The following is a 6389-nucleotide window of genomic DNA, read 5'->3' as shown; positions in this document are numbered from 1 at the left end:
AGCTCTGGGTAGGTAGATGCCAATGACAGAGGACCCTCATGAATAACACATTTGCAAGCATGATCTCTTCCTTGGCCACCTGCATACAGAAACAAAGCTCAAATTCAATTACAGCCTTCATTACTTGTTGACTTGATCACTCAAGCGTGTAGGAGTACTCTGCACCTCCAGCCTGGCTTTAATGTGAACATCTCTGAGCAATTCAAGTGCATTACCTAGCTGGGCACAAAACCCCTCGTGCAGGAGGTTAAGGCAGAGGCAGCATCAGAAGAGGTTAGGGGCAGCATGGCAGGGTGAAAGCTGGCCTGCCCTGCTCATTGGGGACTGTGGGGAAAGGGACGGCTCTCCTGGAGCGGCGTGGGAGTGTGGGAACACCATGAGGGCAATGACAGCCTGAGCCCTGTGAAATAAAAGGCATCAGCTATCTCTGTCCTTAGCATCCCACATGAGGCATATCAGCATCTTCCATGAATAGTGTGCTTGCAAAATCCAGCTTTTACTGGTGTTGCAATCTTGCATCTGCCATCCTGATAAAACCCTCAACCTGCCAAGTGTTTACTCATCTGTGGTGATAATGGAGAAATGCATAATTGGCTTAACTTGAGAGCACCCCGCAGCGCTACCCCATGCCAGCAGCCTGGTGAAACTGCAAAGATGAGCAAGTGTAAAGTGCATCTGTCCATCTTCCTTAGCTGCCTGCAGAGGATGCTTGTTCCAGGCCGGCCCTGGTCCTCGCTGGAGTCTGGGTAGGTGTTCAGTGCCAGCGAAATGCACTCTTTGCTGTCCAGCAGCCAACCCAGAGGAGCAGAGCTTGGAGCTGTTGCTTACGAACAGAGTTGCTGTGTAGGTCCTGTGCTCTGTGTGGGTACAAACACGTATGCGGGAAGTGTGTTCGTGTGTAGCCCGGCATGTGGGGAGGGGTGGGGGGGAATAAGAGAAGCACCTTTCCTTTCATCCCCTACAATGTGCCATGTTCTCTTGTGCAGGTGTAAAGAGGCATGACAAAAACCATCTGCACTGGCAGAATTACAGAGAAAATCCCAAATCCAGAAATTGCCTGGTATCATGGATATTTAAAAAAAAAAATTGGGTGAGGTGTTGCTGAGGTTAGCAGCACAGTACTAAGTTGTTCAGGGACAGAAATTGCTTGCATGTCTTAAAAGCCAAGCGAGAGGCAGTGGGGAAGAGAACTGGAAACGGGGAGAGGTTGAGAAACAGAGGGAGTGTGAGAATGAGGCGGGGGGAGAGGGAAACGTGCTGTACACTGAGCTGAGCAGCTGGAAGACGAGCCTCAAACGGCAGATTTCTCAGCTTTCGATGTCTGCCAGTTGTTTGCAGGCACCAGTACGTGTCTGTGTGGTGCCTTAAAGGATGTGGACTAAAGGCGAGTCGGAGGGGCTGCAGACTTTGGGGATCGTGGTGGTGGTGTGCTCCTCTCTGAAACTTTTGCACTACCTCGGGCTAATTGACTTGTCAGATGGTAAGAGAACTTCCAAGTTTTCAAGCTGCTGTTTACTTTTGTTTAAATCTGTTTGAGCGAAGCCACTGTGGGTAGCAGATGGGCTGTGGGAAGGAAAGCTTTGTCTGTCAGTGCTCCGGTTCTCAGTGTTGTCTTCATCTTTATTAAGAATCAGACTGGCTGTGAGAGGGAATTATGCTTTATGCTTTAGTGAGGACTTTTATTTGCTTTTGGTGTATTACCGGAGCCAGGGAGGATCTGAAGGTGCAATTTTTTTTTTTGCCTTATGTATTTTCTTAATTAATTTTTCTTTATTGTTAATTCTTTTTTTCTCTTGAAAATAAATTAGCTCCGACCTGGAAAAAGCAAAGTCTCTCTTGCGAAAGTACAGCTGATAATTAGGTGCAGGATTTCATATGGCTACCTAAAACACTCGGTTGTGACATTTGCAGATTAAAGACATGGTGGAATGAATGTGATTAAAACAACATTTCTCTGTATTTGCTATTCCAGATACTCCAGCAAAATAACCTAGGGAGAAATATTTCTGTTTTCACCTCTTGAGCTGGAAGATTTGGTCTCTCTCGTATTGCCAATGTCATGAACTTTTTCTTAAAGGTTTTCCTGGCTGGATAAAGCAAATGTATTTTAACAATTAAGCGAGCGTGGGGGAGGTCATATTGTCTGTTCATAAAGGGATGTGGGTATCACTGAATTTTGAAAGGAAATAACTTCTTGATGAAGCAGCTGAGTTGTGTGGGTTTTTTTTTTTTTAAACAAAGGGACCCCGAAGTCACTGAGTGTATTCGTGCTTTGGTCAGTAACTGTGCCAAGTGTACATAGCAAAGGAAATAGCAATGATAAAATTTAGCATAAACACCTTTGTTTCTCTATTCCGATATTATCTTTAAAATATGAGTAAGCTAAGGCTGATGAAAGATTAAAGTAGATGAAATTTATGTATTAAATATGTTCTGTTGGATAATGTTAACAGCAAGAAAAGCAGATGGAATTTTAACCTTGCTACTGTAAAATGAGTGCTGTCATCTAATCCCAGAAATCTTTCTGCAGGATTAGGAGCAAATATGAAAAATGGCCTAAGTAAAAGAGTTATTTTATTTAGACTAAGAGAAGTTGTAAACTGGCATGTATTTGTCAGTACATGACTGTTGATATTCGTCATTACAAAATGAGTGTCTTGGGAGCTTTTAGCTTACTCCTAGGACGTCACTGATGTTCAATTATATAATTACAAATGAATTAAGATCTCTGACAATGACAACTAATTTCAAATAACGGCAACAGAAATGCTCACCTTAAATAAACTGTCAAGTCAAATGCTGAGGCAGTTGCGCTGCTACCTGCTTAACCGCAAGACCATTTTTATACCTCCTTTCCAGACCTAATGACTGTAATTAGCAACTGCTCTTTTCAAAACTCACCTTAAAAATAAACTGTCAAGTCAAATGCTGAGGCAGTTGCGCTGCTACCTGCTTAACCGCAAGACCATTTTTATACCTCCTTTCCAGACCTAATGACTGTAATTAGCAACTGCTCTTTTCAAAGCAGTTCCTTTACCCAGCAGAGTCCCACCAGTGTTTCCCCAGTAAAGCCAAGTATGTGACAGGGGAGAAGCTTGTCTGTTCAAAGGCAGAAAGAGCAAAAGTGAGAAAACCGTCCCGACTTGTGTTCACAGAACAGCTCTGGCTGCGTTTTGTCTGCAGCTCGCAGAGCCTCCCTCGCTCCGTCCAGGTGTGGAAGGTTTGGTGCTGTCTCCCGGCTCTCTGCAGGAGCTCTGTCCCAGTCACTGCTCCAGGTCGTTCCCGATGGCTGATGCGCTGCCTGACAGCTAAAGGAGCAGGATACCATAAACCTCTTGAGCTTTGGGATAATTTTTCTTGGAATTCTTTTATTTCTGGCTGCAAAATAGTTCACTCGGAGACAAAGATGTATTTATTTGGTGCTCATTAAATTATATGAGCTTGTGCTTTTCCCTTCTGACTCTGTACCTGCGCTGGGAATTTCTTACATGTCTCAACACAAACATGAATATCAAGTCATTAATGTAGTGCAATGCACGTGGCAATCACTTGGAAACCTTTACAGGTGACATTGAACTGTTTTCTTTGTGTAAAGTGGCAGCGATGGGAGGGGCACAGGGGTGCTTATATTGCAACTTCAATATTTCTAACATCTTCATATTCACTAGAAATGATGACTGCTTTTTATTTATAAACAGGAAGTTTGTGCGGAAAGTCCCTGTGCTTTTTCATGGCTGTGTGAAATAACAGTAAAATAAGACACTGAAATTGCCTGTATTCTTATGCCTTTTTGAGCTAGAATTATTCTGTCTCCACCTGCATGGGACAGGCTTATTTATACAGTGCTGCTTTGTCCTGTTTAAGGAAAAATAAACCTCAAATAAACAGACTCACTCTCAAAGAACCCCCCAAACCGAAACCCGAGTGCTGATTCTTCATTAGTCTAACATAAGAAGCAATAATTACAGAGAGGGAAATAGTGTAGGCTGTAACTGGGAAATTGTGAAGTTTGAGGATTTGCTGTGGCCACGTTTGCTCAGTTCCACCACGTCAGTTCAGTATGTTCCAGAGGTGAGGTCCTGTTCTTGCTGTTAGTTCATTCAGGGGTTTCACTGCAAACACCTGAAAACAGAGACATTAGTGGCAGTTTAATCTCCGAGCACAAACCAAAACTGCTGAGCAGATTTTAATAACGTGCTAAACCAACAGGGAAGTATTTATTTTTTCTGATTTTCTGATTTATTTTGTTCCATGTGAAATGCAGGTGGAGCAGGTCTGTGTGAAATGATCCCCTAAAACTCAGCCAAGCAGAAGAGCTCCAGTAAGATCAGACCTTTGCTAGGTGTGCTGTTTGTATTTCTAGAATTCTTCATTCAAATGTCCCAGGGGTCATGTCTAGATGCAGTTGAGGCAAAATTTGCTGAACTAAAGAGCACAGTTCTGCAAAGCAGGGGGCAGATTTTTATGACCCTAATAGATACAGAAATGTTGATGATTTGTTGCTTTATCTTTCCTTCGCTCTTCTATCTTTTGGGGATTCAGCGGGCTGCTGCAGTCTCGTTAGGTTGGTGCCCAGCTCCTAAGAGCTGCACACAACTTCATCCGAAAGAGCGGGCTGAGTTGAACAGTGATTTTCTTTAGTGCAGCAATGCACCCACAAACAATTTTATGTGTTATGTATTATTTGGGAAAGCATCTGGTGCAGCCTCATACTAACTCATGGATGGAGACCAAAAATTCTCTGTAAAGTGAGAGTAAATTCTGGCTGTACATTTGCTTTGAGTTTGGCTTTAACCCGGCTTCTTTGCAGAACATCCATCCATCCCGCAGGTACCCTTGAAGCATTCATAAATCATATTTCTTCAGATTAGAGAGATCCAGAGAAAACATGAATTGTGCTTTTGGGCTAGTTCAGATTGAGTCGGTAATACCTATGGCAGGGTACAAAACTCCAAAAATAAATGGAGTAAAATACACCACCAAGTATATTGGGATTTTTAGTGCTGGCAAGCCTGCTTTCTTGAGTTGTAGGCATGTATTTTAGGACAGAAGATTAGAAGCAGGTACGCAAATATTTTTTTCTTGATTGAATAAATTTACAAATCAGTATCTCGTGCTTCAGAGGTTGTTCCTCTGAGTCTACATAATTCAGCAGTACGTCAGAAATATACTGCCAACAGGTAGCTTTCAGTTGCTGCTGAGAGTAGTAGTTGTAATATGACCTCCAATGGAGAATGGGGGCTTAAAGCCGGTTCCCAGTGACCTCACTGGAATAAGGGTTTCTGAGTCTTTCTCAGGGCACTTGTTTTCATGTGGTGCGTCCAGTACATGATGGTATATGGAGAGAGGAGATGGACATTTACTGTTGTATCAAGTAACCCTTAAGGTAATTCAGACCTTGGTCGCAGAGGCTTGTTCCTTACAGTGTCTTCACCTGACAGCAGCGGGTTTCAAACCAAGACAGGCTGAATCCTGAGGCAGGATCTCTGTCTGTGTTCAGATCCGAAGTAATCGCAGAGGGAAGATTTATAATCTGGTAACTGGTCACCTCCAAGTGTACTGTTGTTGCCTGTTGCGAGTGCTGGGGCTGGGAATAGCTGGAGCCAAATCTCAGGCGCTATATGGTGTTAAGTAATAGTAAGTACCAAAGGTGAAAGCTTCTGGGGAGGAGATCAGTTCTGCACGAGGAGATCAGAGGTCCTGCGCTGGCTCCATGAGCCCAGCCCTGCAAAGACGCTCACTGCCCACTGCTGACCTGCAGTGAAGTGTATCTTCTGGCTTGTTCTCATCATTTGATAAGGCACTGGTTCATCCAAATGTGGGTTAGGGATATGCTTATAAAAAGCTCTTGTGAGAGCATGTCCTTTCCTCTAGCTTCAGAGGGGAATTCAAACCTGCTTTAGAGAGGGGGGAAAGAGGGGAGAGGTTTGAGCAGACTGAAAACTGGCATCTCTTTTTTTTTTTCTCCAGGGTATCCCCTGTTAAGGTGCTCAGCAATGAGGACCTAAAAGGCTGGTTTCAGCCCATTAGTGCTGCAGGGTGCAGAGGCTGTGCTGGAGCTGATTCTGCACATCTCTTTACAGCATGCCCAGTGACGTCTTTTCAATAATTCCAATCCTTGTACAGATTTGTCGTCACCCAAGTCAGAAATCACATGTTCTCTTTCTGCCACCCCAGCCTGTTCAGAGACGGAGCCGGTGTCAACCTCCACCCCTGGCAATCAGCCCCCTGAAGCAGCTGGGCAGCCTGGGTGAGGGGTGCTGTGCTGGGAGGCACGCCTGAGGTGCCCCACTAGTGTCAGTGCTGGCAGAGGTAGGAGCAGTACACAAACACAGGAGTCCAGTTCCTTTCCCCACTGTGCCAACTCCTTCGTTTGTTGCATTCCTGGC

General features: G+C 44.3%; 1 protein-coding gene across 2 annotated transcripts in view; it reads left to right on the top strand.

Annotated features, from left to right (window-relative positions):
• The first annotated feature begins 1392 nt into the window (after positions 1 to 1392).
• KCNIP1 (Kv channel interacting protein 1) overlaps positions 1393 to 6389 on the top strand; it is a 54162-nt gene continuing 49165 nt past the window's right edge. The window contains exon 1 of one of the 2 annotated variants that reach the window (XM_010132131.1): positions 1393 to 1480. The gene's annotated coding sequence lies outside the window, so the exon portion shown is untranslated. The remainder of the gene's footprint in view (positions 1481 to 6389) is intronic. The other variant, XM_010132129.1, reaches the window with a different exon arrangement.

The sequence above is a fragment of the Buceros rhinoceros genome, unplaced genomic scaffold, assembly GCF_000710305.1.
Source record: "Buceros rhinoceros silvestris isolate BGI_N320 unplaced genomic scaffold, ASM71030v1 scaffold20822, whole genome shotgun sequence".
In the NCBI taxonomy this organism is placed as follows: domain Eukaryota; kingdom Metazoa; phylum Chordata; class Aves; order Bucerotiformes; family Bucerotidae; genus Buceros; species Buceros rhinoceros.
The sequence above is the reverse complement of the archived record's forward strand: the minus strand, read 5'-3'. Positions and strand labels throughout refer to the sequence as shown.